Source organism: Vulpes vulpes, chromosome 4 (genome assembly GCF_048418805.1).
Source record: "Vulpes vulpes isolate BD-2025 chromosome 4, VulVul3, whole genome shotgun sequence".
Taxonomy (NCBI): Eukaryota; Metazoa; Chordata; class Mammalia; order Carnivora; family Canidae; genus Vulpes; species Vulpes vulpes.
Genome location: NC_132783.1, coordinates 133,525,295 through 133,540,583, shown reverse-complemented (window position 1 = coordinate 133,540,583; position 15,289 = coordinate 133,525,295). Strand labels below are relative to the sequence as shown.

Below are 15,289 nucleotides of genomic sequence, written 5' to 3'. Positions count from 1 at the left end.
CCTGTGGGGGTCCAAAGCCATAGCACAGCTCAGCATCTCAAAATGACAATACTAACGTTTCAGTGAAAGGAATGGATGGTGGGGTGGGAGTGGGGTGGGGCGAGATTTAGTTTAGTTATAGAGATGCCAGTTATCTTAATGGATAATTAATTGTCCTGCTGTTCCTTGGTGAACGTTAACCATATTCAATTCATTTTTTAAAAGATTTTATTTATTTATTCATGAAAGACAGAGAGAGAGAGAGAGAGAGAGGCAGAGAGAGGAGCAGAGGGAGAAGCAGGCTCCATGCAGGGAGCCCCATGTGGGACTCGGAGATCACATCCTGAGCTCAACTGCTGAGCCACCCAGGTGTCCCAACCATATTCAATCAATTCTTCTGACATATAAGGGTTAGAGACAGCTTTCAAATGATCAAAAAATAAAGTGCATCATGCTGAATGTATCTGTTCTACAAATTCAAGACTGCAAAAAAATGGCCTTTTTTAAAAAGATGTATTTATTTATTTCAGAGAGGGTGAGCATGAGCAGGGGGAGGGGCAGAGGGAGAGAATCTCAAGTAGGCTCCCCACTGAGCACGGAGCCTCCCTGGGGCTTGGTCTCAGGACCCTGAGATCATGACCTGAGCCAAAATCAAGAGTTGGACGCTTAATGGCCTGAGCCATCCAGGCCCCCCCAACCCCGCAAAATGCTGTGTTTTAATAGTTCCAGTCTCTTTGACCATCTGTATTGCTAGATTGCATTCACTATGTGTCTTGGTTCAGATGCTTCAAGAAAAATGATTTATCTGTGATTCAAAGTCCTGGGTTATGTTTCAGTTATGATCAGATGTTCTGCTGATTGTATTCACACTGCGGTCTTTTTTTTTTTTTTTTAAAGATTTTATTCATTTATTCATGAGAGACACAGAGAGAGAGGGGCAGAGACACAGGCAGAGGGAGAAGCAGGCTCCCTGTAGGGAGCCCCATGTGAGACTCAGTCCCAGGACCCCGGGGTCACGCCCTGAGCCAAAGGCACTCACCGCTGAGCCACCCAGGCATTCCTCTTCTTCCTCTTCTTATAAGGACACCAGTCCTATAGCAGTAGGGCCCCATCTGTATGACCTCATTTGACTACGATTATCTTTTTTAAAGTTCTCTCTCCAAATACAGTCAAAATGAGGTTTAGGGTTTTAACACAAATTTTAGGGGGAACAAAATTCAGTCCATAAAAACTTCTTTCATTTTAGGTATCAGATCATTTCTTTTAGGAGCCAGTGGTGCCTGACAGTCATTGCCCACCACCCCTAGTTTAATAAAAAAGAGACCCAAACAAACCAGGTCCTTCAAGGTTCACCCTGGAAAGAGAATCTCCTGGTGAAGAGGAACGGCTGGATCCTATAGCCCCTTTGTTTGTACCTCAAGTTCCACCATCTGGTGGGGGATCTCTTATATGCACCCCTGCTACCAACTCCATGACGACTGGGGGTAGCGGTGAGAGTGGCAACGATTGTTTCCCTTTTAACAAAACTGGCCTAAACAGGGAAGTGTGACCTTTCCACGCATGCCTACAGCACAGTGGAGCCAAGGTCACGTCAGAGAGGCCTTCCTGAGATCTAAGAAGGGACAAAGGCAGAGAATTACTGACTGCTACAGGAAGCCAATAGGCCCTTGGCCAAGTCTTCTCTGCTTAGGGTCCCCTGGAGCGAGCTGCCTTGCTTCCTAGTTCCTGGGGTACTAAAGATAACCTAACCTTCCAAATTCTATTCCAAGAGAGAATTCCTATACAACTTTTTTCTATTTCCGGTGCCCCCCCTTGCTGGTTACCCCAGCAGTGACCAGCCCTATGCAGGGGAAGTCATGGAGGCACAACCCTAACGAGACAACATCCCAGCCCTGGGAGTTTCCCCCCTTTGTCTCCATGGCGTGGCTAAATGGTGAGTCCCCGTTATCTTCCTAGTTGTTCTAGATTAGGTACCGATGTGAGCAAGGCACCCTTGGCAAGCTAAGTTGCTCACATGCCATCTTTCTGTCGGGTGCTAGATGATCTCTACTTCATTCCAACTGTTTACTCTTGCATCTTTCTTCCTTCCGGATGACACATCCAATGCCCCCCAAAGAGAAGTCAACGGGCTGAGATTCAATAATCCTACCAGACCTTGCTTGCAGAGTTTAATTGTCATAATTATGCAACAACCTCAAATAGCATGAAAACACACCCTGAAATCCCTATAGGCTCCCCAAGCAGTTGCACAGCAATAACGAATGGACTAAAACAACATATTTACATCCACACATTCTGAGCATCTAGTCTTTGTGACAACATTTAGAAAATACTGTTTCCCATACATGCATTTTATCTACCAAATAAAAATTGATGGAGAAAGCCTTCGTGAAGAAAAGGAGAATGTTAGCAGTAAAAGCCAAGGTTATTATCCTTTTTTTTTTCAAGGTTATTATCCTAAATCAATTGTGACTCTGATTCCCAGCCTTCTGCTGTCACTCTTCAAATCAGGCCCCCGGTCTAAGGTCTGGGAGGCTATGCCAGTTCCTGATTCAGCTCCTGACAGTGCACAGGATTCCTCTTTGAGCATTCCTCTGGAGAACTGAAATCCACTTCCTTAAAGAGAAAATTATGGAAATTTAAGGCACTGTGTTGTGATCTTAGTGGAGACAAATCTTAAAAAGGAGTTCCTTTTTTATTTTATTTTATTTTATTTTCTAAGGATCTTATTTATTTGAGAGAGAGAGAGCATGAATGTGTGTGTGTGTGTGTGTGTGTGTGTGTGTGTGTGTGTGTGTGTGTAGGTGGGGGCGGGTCAGAGAGAGAGGGAGAAGCAGACTCTGTTGAGCCAGGAGCCCGACACGGAGCTCGATCCCAGGACCCTGGGATCATGACCTGAGCCGAAGGCAGACACTTAACCGAGCCACCCAGACCCCTGCAAGAGTTCCTTCTTTAAAAATTTATTTTAATTTTTAAAAAATAGACAATGATAGAAAAGACCAGGAAGACAGACTCAATTTTTCCTTGAAAATATTTAATTTCCGTGTTTCCAATTTTGACTCTTTGGGTCTGATGGTAGCTAAGAGCAGAACCTTTTCAATCTAGGGCTTAATTAAAACAGGCCTTTCCATTGTTGATTCATACAGTAAGCATTTATTAAAGGCCACCAGGTAGGTCTGAGGGATGCAGAGGTGGGAAGTGACACTCTCCTTGCTTTCCAGGGTGTACGTTAGGACCTACAGTGGGGTGAGCAGTCCCCCGAAGCAGCCCACTCAGTGGTCCGGGCAGCCTGGTGGCCTTTGCAGGAACTCTGGCACCTGGGAGGTTTAGGGCGGCTTGGAATGAAGTGGGTCATGTGTCTTTCTGTGTATAAAGTAGGACGTGAGGGGAGACTGTGGCTGCATGGCTCCCTGGGTTCAGCAGATGTCAGAAAAAAGTTGTTCCCATGACTCAAAAAAAAAAAAAGATAGTAACCCCAGCTTTTGATCGAATATAGCTTGTTTGCCAGGGGATGGGGCAGGGAGAGGACAAAGTGTGGAGAAAAGCACACTCATGTACTGCAGTGCAAATGCCGAAGAGTCTACCAGGCAAATGCAATGGAGTGTCCAGGGGAAACCTCCAGGCACATGATGCCAGGGGCATGAGCTGAGGGACACAGAAAGGCTCTAGCGCCTAGCGCCTTTACGGCAGCTCTCCTAGAAAGGACTCAAAGGGCTTAGCCCTTTTCCTTAGTAGGAAATTAGTTTTTATTGTCTGTAACACCCTATGATGCTTTTTAATATCTGTGCTCTCCCTTCTCTATTAATCTCTCTCTGGACCATCCATGAGAACTCCCCCCGCCTGCATTTTGCCGTCTTCAAAGCTTAGCTGGCTCTTATTTTATCCATAAGGTGGCTTTGTCTGACACCGTCAGTAGATGTCACTGTCAAATAGTTGAAGGCGTCTACCCAACCAAGCCCTTAGGTCAGAAGCTTCAGGTTCCCTTGGATGCATTTACTCCCTACTTGGTTGGCTCCGTAGGGTCCAAAATCTGTGTAGAGTATTTACTTAAGACAGTGGTGTGGCCACCTCTCCATTTCAGATGTGACGTTTGAGGCTTGGTTTGCCCGGGGTCTGTGATCACAGGCTGTCACCGGCCTCCAGCTGCAGAGCATTGCCTCATGCAGTAGGAAGCCACAGTTGCCCTTCAAGGCTGATTCAATGGCATTTAATGGTATCTAACCCTGGCCCATTGCCCTCTGGACCTAGATCTTTAAGTTGTGGCCAAAATCTTAGCTCTGAAGATGGAGACAGGATCAGATACCACATGGTCTCGCGCGTAGGAGCCAGTCTGAGGGTGTCCTGTCACTTGATAGCAGACAGACACTCTTCATCAGCTACTCAGGACTCCAGGCGCCAGGAAGTAAGTTGAGGTCAGGGAGTTTGTTTTATCTACTGATTTGGAAAAATATTTAGCCTCCCTGGAGCAGGGATGTGCATTCCGTGTGCCTGAAGCCATGAAATTTGGCAAGTTCCATATCAGATGCCTAAAACTGTTATACAACTCTGTCTAATTTAGATTGTAAGGCTGCCAGAGGCAACCGGGTGTCTCCTTTGGTCCAAAAGTCCCCTCTGACAATTCTTAGGGCCCAACAATCAAAACCAACCCACAACAATAATAATGATAATAACAATAGTATCCATTGCTCAGGTCCGATGACACCGCTGTGGATAATCAGAAGCTAGAGTTTGGTCCAGAGGGACATGTGAGAACTTGTGCAATAATTTGGCCCTCTTGCAAATGAAGACAAAGGTATCTGACGGTGTAGGTTAGAAGGAAAACATCTCCCAAGCTAGTGTTTCTTCTAAAATTGGCTGTGGCGATCCAAAAAAAGAAAAGGCATCTTTCTTATAATTTTTCACAGAAGAGGCTGTTGCATGTCCCAGATCGTTTTTATTCAGAATTTTCTTAAGAAGATCTAATTCTACTTGATTTTGCATGGCATATGTGAATCTGCAAGAACAAGCGCTCAGAACTTTGTCCTCTGGCAAAGTTACACTCAAAACAGAAAAGCAAACTCAAAACCGGTATGTCTAACACTTACCTTCCGGATGGTCAGTGATACTTCGGCTGTGTTTGTGTGTATGTGTATACAACTATAGAAAGGGTGTATATTTTAGATTCAAAGAGATGTGGGTTCAGCCTGTCCCTCAGCATATTCTTCAGCCTTCTTGTCTTTATGCTCTGTTTATCACACCAGCGTGTATCCTGTGGAACACTCATTTTGTAGAATAGAAAACAAGGATCTCGGGAAAGAAGAAAAGAAACCGAATTAAAAATTAAGTTTGGAAAGTGCTAGGTTGAATAAAGCTCAACTGGCTTTTTGGTTGCAGGGTCACTCAGAGCCTTTACTATATTCACATCTAATGAGACTATCAAAGAGGGGAGGGATATAAATTAAAATACACAAGGAATATCCAAGAGTTGCTCAAACTTAGGTATGGAAACTCTTTCTCCTAGAGCATCACATGGAATCCAGGAATTTAGAAAAATCATGACTACATCCCTCAGGACGCTTCAGGCTGCAAATAATAGAGACCCAACAGTAACTCTTTTTTTTTTTTTTTTTTTTTGACCCAACACTAACTTAGACATTTGCTCGGATGACCAAACCAAAGGCAGGACATAGTGGAGCAGGTTATAATAGTTAATGTTTATTGTGAGATGATCGTGTGCCAAGCACTGTTCAACATGCTTCATCTGTGTTAATTCACTCACAATAGCCCCACGAGTGAAGTACTATTATTATCTTTTTACAAAGGTGAAACTCAGGTTCGGAGACCTTTCCCAGCGTTCCCCAGGCAGTCTGACTCCGAGCCCACTCTTGGAAGCACCGTGCATTGCACATCTCTAGGGACTTCAATCTCGTCAAAGTTTATTTTCTCAGTGTGACTCTTGTGTCCTTGGATCTGTTTCATCCTCTTCAAACAGCTTTCCCTGTGAGATTAGAGACCTCTTAGCTTGCCCTTCCCCTCTTTCCTAGGAGAGGGATCCTTCCCTAAAATGCTCTGCTGGAAACATTTTGGAGCAGGGCTACGATCAGCCCCACTGGAGGTCACCTGCCCCGTCTTGGTGGGCAGGAGGGTGAGGAGCTCTCATGAGCTCAGCTCACATACCCCTACGGTGGCTTGCAGAGCGGAGGACGTCATTGACCACATCCACTACAGCTACATGGTCTTCGTGGTGGGGTGGCGGGGAGCGGGTCTCTGAAAGAAGGAAGGTGAGTTTTTCTAGAAGAAGGCTGGGGCCTTGGTATTCTGATATCTGACACACACTGGGATCTTTTAGGACCCAACGGGCTGAGTATATAAAGCTGCCAGCACCGTTCCTGGCTCTGAAATAGGCCTTCCGTTTGTTGCGGCTACTCTTTGTTAATTTATTTTTTTATTTTTAATATTTTTGTTGTGGCTCCTCTTCCATTCAGGTTGCAGAAGAGGTAGACCCTCCATTTAATGAGGATACCAAACAGGGGTTGACGAGGGAGAAAGGGATGCCAGAGAGCTTCCTCCAATCCTTAGATGGGGACGATCGCACAAACAACACCCTGATTTCCCGCCACCCCCACACCCACAAATTCTAAAGGTCTTTGACTACTTGCAGGAATGGGTCGCCAAGTCCCCAATGGGGCTCGGGGGCCCTGGTGGCTGGGGTTCTGAAGGGACACTGTGAGTCATGGGACCCACGAGGTGGGTCCTCCACCCTTGCTGTTGTTCCTTCCAGGTCACTGTCATAAATCACCATAAACTCAGTGACTTAAACAGCACAGATCCACCACCCTGCAGTTCTGGAGTCCAGAAGGAAACACCGGGCCAGATCATGGGGCTAAGATCAAGATGTTGGGAAGGCCGTGTTCCTTCTGGAGGCTCCGGGGGAGGATCCCTTTCCTTGCCCTTTCCAGGTTCTAGAAGCTGCCACATTCCTCCATCGGTGTCCCCTCCTCCGTCTCCAAAGGCATCCCCCAGCGTCTAGCCCTGACCCCCTGCCTTCCTCCTTAGGGACTCCTGGGATTACGCTGGGCCAAGCCCCGTCCAGGTACCGCAGGATGATCGCTTCTTCCCAAGGCCCTTTAACTTAATCACACCTGCGCGGTCCCTTCACAGGTTTCAGGGCTTGGATGGGGGAAATCTTTGGCAGGGGAGGGGCATTAATCGGCCTGCCCCAGCTGTCCTGTTCACTGGGAAACCTCCGGACGGCTTTGGCTGTTTGTCACATGCACACATCATTCCACGGGGCTGGCAGCCGTCTGTTGCAGGCTTTAGGGGCAGCGGGCGGGCACCCGCAGGGCGGAGAGCTGCAGGTCCTGGATCCCCCATGGAGGAGGTGCGCTGGACGGTCCCTGCTGCTCCTCCAGGGAGCTGGGCTTCTGCAGGGGTCATTGCACGGTAGGGGCCCAGGTCACCCAGAGAGCCCTTCCCCCACCGTGAGGTTTTCCTCCACGAAGGGAAGAAATTTCTTGGCAACCTGTCGCTAGCTGCAGCCATATAAATCTGCTGTATTTAAGCAACCTTTATGGAAAAGCAAACGCGACGGATAGGTCTCTGGAACAACTCTCATGCCTGTGCTCCAAGAAAAATGCACCAGACCATCCATCACGGTCTTGTTTGCAATGATGTAAAAGTGCAAACAACCGAAGTTTCCTTCAGGAACAGAATGGATATAAACGATTGATACACCCCATGGTAATCAGCACAAGTGACTTGGAAGTCTGTATAGTAATATGGAAAAAAACCAAAACTACAATATGAAGTGAAAAAAATCCCCAAGTTACAGAATTATATTGTTTATGTACTTAGGAAGTAAAAGTTTAAAAATATGCTTGGGATGGAAATACTTCAGCTTTAGGATAGTGAGCTTCTCTGGGCTGGGGGCAGGAAATGACCCTGGGAAAGGCCACGGAGGAGACAGCGGCTGCAGTGCTAAGTTTCACTTCATTAACAACAGAAAAACCTGAAGGAAATACGGATGGCAAAGCGAAAATATTTATTATAGCCAAATGGTGTACTATACTCTATTTTGTGTATTTTGAAATAGTTAGTAATAAAGTAATAATTAATAAAAAAATCTATGCATAAGCCATAACAGATTTAGATTTTTTCTTTTAAAGCAACCTTTTTAAATCTATAATACAATGTTAAAAGGAAATTTGAGGGCAGCCTGGGTGGCTCAGCGGTTTAGTGCCGCCTTCCGCCCAGGGCCTGATCCTGGAGACCTGGGATCGAGTCCCACGTCAGGCTCCCTGCATGGAGGCTGCTTCTCCCTCTGCCTGTGTCTCTGCCTCTCTCTCTGTGTGTTTTTCGTAAATAAATAAATAAAATCTTAAAAAAAAAAAAAAGGAAATTTGAACTAGTCCCATTAGGGAGTCAAACTGCATACTGAGCCAGTGAATGATTGGTAGATTTTCTATTTATTTATTTATTTATTTATTTATTTATTATTTATTTAGCCTTTTTTTTTTTAAAAAAAAGATTTTATTTATTCATGAGAGACACAGAGAGAGACAGAGACACAGGCAGAGGGAGAAGCAGGCTCCATGCAGGGAGCCTGACGTGGGACTCGATCCCAGGTCTCCAGGATCACGCCCTGAGCCAAAGGCAGGTGCTCAACCACTGAGCCCCGATTTGTACGTTTTCAATTCTACACCCTGACTTAGCGCTCAAGCCTCGGGCCTGTAATTATAACACTACAGCTAGTAATCTGCCTACTTGTCTGGCTATATAGCATGGCCAGTGAGAATGTATTCTCTTGTACAAAATCCCACTTGAAAAGGGAATGAGATTTTTTTTTCTTCTTTGTTTTTACCAACACTAATTTTACTAAAAACCTGTCTAGTATGATAGCATGATAATTCCATCATGAACTTGCTTTAGCAGGGTAAAGTCCATGTTCCAGATTTTTTCCTCCCAGGGACTTAGGCAATAGACATGAGTTTTCTCTGTGGAACTCAATGGAAACATGTGCTAGGTAAATTTTTTTTTTTATAATAAATATAGAAAAATCCCTACAACCATTATGGTCATATTGAATTTTGAATAGGACATCATCCAAATAATGATGTAAGAATGCAACTTCCCCAGTGCTACATTTCTGCTTATACAAGATGTTACAGGCAAGTTTAAAAGTGACCGCTACTTCGAAATTTGATATAGTCGTCCTGTGTCTATTCTTTTCCAGCCACCTGGTGCTTTGTACTTTTCTGTGCTCTGCAAGTACCATGTCGTGCTATTTCTCCAGTCTTAGCAGATTGCAAGGAGAGGTTCTTGACACTGTATGGAAGGAGAATTTATAGTTGAAAAACGAGATTTTAAGGAGTTGAGGTAGTGGAGTGAGAAGTGAACATATAAAGATTTTTATACAGTTTTAGGGACGCCTGGGTGGCTCAACGGTTGAGCGCCTGCCTTTGGCTCAGGGTGTGATCCTGGGGTCCTGTGTTTCATGAATAAATAAAATCTTAAAAAAACCAATTTCTCCTTTTAAAATTTAAATCCAGTTTGCCAACATATTATTAGTTTCAGATGCATATTTTAATAATTCATCTGTCACGTATAACACCCATGCTCATCACATCACGTGCCCTCCTTAAAGCCCAGCACCCAGTCACCCCATCCCCCCACCCACCTCCCCTCCAATAACCTTCAGTTTGTTTCCTAGAGTTAGAGTCTCTCATGGTTTTTCTCCCTCTCTGATGACTTCCCACTCAGTTTTCCCTCCCTTCCTCTGACCCTCTGTGCTGTTTCTTATATTCCACATATGAGTGAAACCATATAATTGTATTTCTCTGATATACAATTTCTTGTTGTTGCTCACTGAGTCAGAGTGGTAAAGATAATACATCCATGGCTGCTGCTAGGCCGTACAGACTCTCCGTGTAAAACTTATAATGCCCCACGTTCTCTGGGTGGACACAGCCTCAATCGGCCAGGTACCCTTGTGCAGGGCACGACCCGCCCAACCATCCATGGCAGCTTTGAGAGGGATTATCCATAGCATCTTACACGTCTTTAAACAGTAATATGGTTATGCTACAAATAATTTAAATGTGCTCGATGGAAACTTTTTAGGGTCTTTCTTCTGCACTTGAAACAATGTGCATGCAAATATCTTTGCTGAGATAGCATGTACAGTGAGAGACATGTTGCTTCCTCCTTGTCCATGTGTCCATCCGAATAGCCAGCCAGTGGGGACTGCAGGGTCACTTCCACGCTCACTGTGGCTCCATGGGGGCCGCCTGGGGAGGGTGGGGGGAGCAGTAGTCCCCAGGGGCTGATGCGGCCCGAGTTGGCAGTAGGGCAATGATAAATTGGGCCAGACAGATGGCACCTACCAGTAGAAATAAAGTAACTTGAGCGCCAAGCTGTGTCTCCTGACTGTGCTGCACACACACACGGTCGTCCAGTCACTTGAATGTGAGCCGTCCCAGGCAACTGGGGTCCGCAACCCAAGGAAAGCATGGCACAGGGAGCTTGGTGCGGATGGAATGAATGAGGGATGACGGATTTCTTTTATTATTTAATAGACCTCCCAATAATTGGCTAGAATTAGAAAATCCCAACAGGAAACAACCACCAGAAAAGTTGGAAATGTTCTGTTTGAATTTTTTCAAGCCACTGACTATGTTTTAGTCAGAGTCAAATGAACATTTCTCATGCATTTTTAAAAATATTTTATTTATTTATTTGAGAGAGAGAGAGAGAGAGAGAAGCAGACTTCCCACTGAGCAGAGAGAGCCCAGTGTGGGGCTCGATCCCAGGATCTTGGGATTATGACCTGAGGCAGGGCACTTAACCATCAGCGTTGGGACCCAACGCTGGGACACCCAGGCATCCCTCTCATGCACTTTTAAAAGATAGAATCTTGGAGCAATCATGTAGGAAAGCTGCAAGTACAACACAGAACATTATTACCTCCGAGACTTCTCTTTTCCTCTCTGGTAATTAGTAAGTAGATCAGTAACTATTTTTGTGGAGAGCTGTATGTACCCTGTACCTCGTTAAACGGACAATTCATTGATTGTGTTTTTCCAGTATGAATATGGGTTCACGTGTTTGGGTAAGAATCTATGATTACCGTAGCTTATCTTGATAAACTGTCCCCATTTTGGCCCCCATTCGGGCTGGCTTCTGCTCTTTTTTGGCATGTCCCCTCATCCCCTGAGCACTGCTTGCTCTCTGGCGTCAGAGGCTCCAGGCTCATCTTCTGCTTTCCCTGCCCAGCCTGGGGCCGGCTGGCCATCCCTCAGGGAGCCCTGGTTCCCTTCAGTGGCCAGTGGTGGTTAGGATTGGGTACTGGGTGTGCTCACTGTTACTGGGGTATTCTTACTCCTGGGCCCTTTTAGTAGGTAGATTCTCTCACTGTCTCTCTTGATATAGGTATGTGCAGAAACACACTCTTAAATTTATATTAATTTCTGTATCTGCTATTTGTTGAAACTCATGACCGCCCACCAATACCTCCAATCCGAATCCATCACCGTAAAAGTTCATTCCTTCTCTCCTGTATTTGTACCTCTCCTCTGCATGAGAAGCCTGGCTCCATTTGCTTTATAGTTGTCCCCCCTCATTGGGGGTTTCCGTTTCTTGGGGTTCAGTTAGTCGTGGTCAGCCGTGGTCCGGAAGTAGATGATCCTCCTTCTGACCTATTGTCATAGGGTCACTAGATGCCTAATGCTATGGCACCACGCCTCCGCCATCGCCTCACCTCATCTCATCAGGCAGGCGGTGTATCATCTCATGTCATCACAAGAAATAGAAAGGTGTGTTGGCAAATCAAATTCCAAATTCCAATAAAAAAATATACAAAAAAAAGGAAAAGAGTAGTTTATTATCAGATTTCAAAAAAAATAAATAGGAAAGAGTACAGTAAGATATTTTGAGAGACCACATTCATACAGCTACTCCTCTCCCCCCACTTGTGTGCTCTCTCTCTCTCTCTCAAATTAATAAAATCTTTATTTATTTATTTATTTTTAAAGAGCAGTGGGGAGGGTCCAAGGAGAGGGAGAAGCAAGCTCTCTGCTGAGCAGGGGCTGGATCCCAGGACCCTGGGATCACAACCTGAGCTGAAGGCTGATGCCCAACTAACTGAGCCACCCAAGTGTCCCATAAATAAAATCTTACCAAAAAAAAAAAAAAAAAAAGGAAAGAAAGGAAGAATAAAAGGACCCTAACCTTAACCTCACTAAATAAAAATGTTGAACCATTTTAAAAAATAGTGCTGATTTGGAGACAGGCCAAGTTGTTGGCCTTCCTGGGGCGCCTGGTGTCTACTCAGCCCTGGCTGTCAAGCCCTCTTATATATGTCTTAGTTCCTTCCTTCTGTACAATCCCAGAGCACAATCCTGAGGAAGTAGGCTTCCCTCCGCTTCCTTTACCTTCCTGAGTTTTCATTGAAGACATGCTCTGGGTCTACCTTCATTTTCTATTTTCAGCAGTCCAGCTTCCACGTGCATTCTTCCTTTTCTAAATATGCCTGTCAGGAATGACTTGGGCTTACTGGCATCCAAATTCTCAGGCTTGCCAAAGAGATGTATGGCGGTAGGTTTGTTACTTGAATTTGTTTCTCAGGAACTTGTGACTGAATTTCTATACATGTTTATTCCTGAATCTAGAGAGCTGTGTTCTTTCTTTCTTTCTTTCTTTCTTTCTTTCTTTCTTTCTTTCTTTCTTCTTTCTTTCTTTCCTTCCTTCCTTCTTTCTTCTTTCTTTCTGACTTGGCATTGTAGCTGACACATATGAGGCAATCAGTGTATGTTTGTTGGGTTGTAACGAGTGATGTTGACTGATGCTGTACCCCACAGTGTTTGAACACCTGATGAGCTGAAACTGGGAAAACTTCTGACTTTTAATTTGTTTGGTCAGCTGTCCCTTTGTTCTGGGGGAACTAGTTGAGACGGGCCTTTAGTACTGAAAGGTGAAGCAAAGACCTTTTGGAACTGACAGGTGTTTGCTAAATGACTAGTCTGTGTACACGGGGGGTGGGGAGCGATATGGTGGGCAGAGCCGCCTTGCTGCCCATTATCTTTGCATCAGTGGGGTTCTTCCAAGTACAGATCCAGGCCATGGAGTTTTGTACGTCAGTGCTCCAAACACTGGAGCAACGTGTATCTATTCTTGCTCCAGTATCAGGGGCAGAGACTCTGAAGAGTGTGGGAACACACACAGGCCCCAATCTTCTCTTGCCTTATGCTGGAGGAGAGACTGTGCCAAAGAGCTTTGCTTGGAGCAAAGCGACCTGGGTGGGACTTGGCTGACCCCAAATGGTGTTATTAAAGATTGAATACCCCATTTGGCAAATGTACCAATACAGAAATGCGTTCTGATGTCTTTGGGGGCTAAAGAACAATACTACAGCCCTGGGAGTGGAGGCTGGAGTTTCCTGTGAAAGGAACGGACAGTCTGACCACCAATCAGTCATCCTGGAAAGAGGTCAGCCCTGAGGAAGGAGGTGGGAGCATAAGGGGTGGGTCTTAGCAGAGGCAGAGGAGGAGTGTCTTTTTCCTAAGCCCTCAGGTCAGTTGGCCTGGAGCACTTTAGGAACTATTTTCCGGAAAGCATCTATTTCACACACTCTTTTACTTACTTTGAGCACTCCATTCCAACTGCCTTTCCCCTCCAAAAAGCCAATTCTTTGCCCCACGATTCTTTATTTTGGTAAAGACGTTCGTGTGTGTCCTGGTGGCTCACAGCACTTAATTATTGGTTTATCCAAGATGATTGTAAAGAAACAATGACATAAAATAAAATGCTGAAATGTCAAAGTGAAAACATCAGTGATGATCTATGTTAGTTTCACAGCAGGGCTATGTTGATTTTCTTTTCTTTTTTCTTAAATTTTTATTTATTTATGTATGATAGTCACAGAGAGAGAGAGAGAGAGGCAGAGACAGAAGCAGGCTCCATGCACCGGGAGCCCGATGTGGGATTCGATCCCGGGTCTCCAGGATCACGCCCTGGGCCAAAGGCAGGCGCTAAACCGCTGCGCCACCCAGGGATCCCCGTATGTTGATTTTCTGATGGAACAATTCTTTGTCATATGGGACTGGCCTCCCAATTATAGGGCATTTAGCATTCTTGATTCCCTTAATTTTTATGACAACCAAAACCCACCCCACACAAATCCAAATGCTCCTGGGTGTAGGAAAGTACCATTCCTGTTGAGAACCATCAAAGCCTTCATTGCCTAGAAGTTATGATGTCTGAAGTAGTTGTGAGATCACCAAAATTCCAGAGTGAATTAGAGAGCCAGAAAAGAAACCAAGTCCTCTCACTCCTATAAGTGAATCTTATTATCCTCTTCACCTGAAATTAAGAAACTAAAGTTCAGTCCTTAATTGGTTAATTAAGGACATGTATGGGTCACAGAATTCATAAATGGCAAAGCCTGTAGTCAGCCCCAGGCCTGGGTGCTTTCAAAGCTCATCCATTACACTTGATCTCGTGATGCTCATAAGTTAGCTCATATCCAGTTAGAAATGAAGACCCTGACATGCTTGGCACTTTCTACAGGATAACTTCCCCCAGCTTACAGCTAAAAAAGTGATGATCCATAGATTTTTCTTTCTTTATATATATATATATATATAACATATATATAATATATATATATATATATTTCTTTCTTTATATATATATATATATAACAGATTTATTTATTTAATTGAGAGAGAGAGAGTGAGAGAGAGCATGAGCAAGCAGGGGGAGGGACAGAGGCAGAGAGAGATAATCCCAAGCAGACTCCCCACTGAGATCAGGGCCCAAAACAGGGCTCAATGCTGAGACAAGACCCTGAGATCATGACCGGAGCTGAAATCAAGAGTTGGATGCTCAACTGACTGAGCCACCAGGTACCCCCATACTATTTTTCTGGTATTTCTAAAATGTTCTAATTTTTCTCATGTAAGGTACAGTAAAAGTTGACATCTTTAGGTGACAGATGGTGCAGAAATCTCTTATTTTTTTTTTTAGTTATTACTCAACTATTAACTCATTTGGAATTGTGCAAGTAATTAAACTTGCCCAACCTTGCATTCTTTCAGTATGACCAACTTCATCATGGGAGTTTTCATACAGATATAAAATGTTGACAAACATGTTATTATTATTTTTTAAAAGATTTTATTTATTTATTTGAGAGAGAGAGTGAGAGTGAGAGAACGTGAGGTGGGAAAGAGGAGAAGCAGACTCCCCGCTGAATAGGGTGCAGGGCTTGATCCCAGGACCCTGAGATCATGATCTGAGTGGAAGGCAGATGCTTAATATGCTGAGTAACCTAGGC

At 44.7% G+C, this 15,289-nt stretch overlaps 1 long non-coding RNA gene across 2 annotated transcripts in view; it reads right to left on the bottom strand.

The window, feature by feature from the left end:
* Window positions 1-475: 475 nt before the first annotated feature.
* Window positions 476-15,289, bottom strand: part of LOC112908607 (uncharacterized) — a 41,423-nt gene continuing 26,609 nt past the window's right edge. For both annotated transcript variants that reach the window (XR_012001312.1, XR_012001313.1), the window contains 2 exons: window positions 5,064-5,265; window positions 476-2,595 (listed from right to left, as the gene is read on the bottom strand). This is a non-coding gene — a long non-coding RNA (uncharacterized lncRNA). The remainder of the gene's footprint in view (window positions 2,596-5,063; window positions 5,266-15,289) is intronic.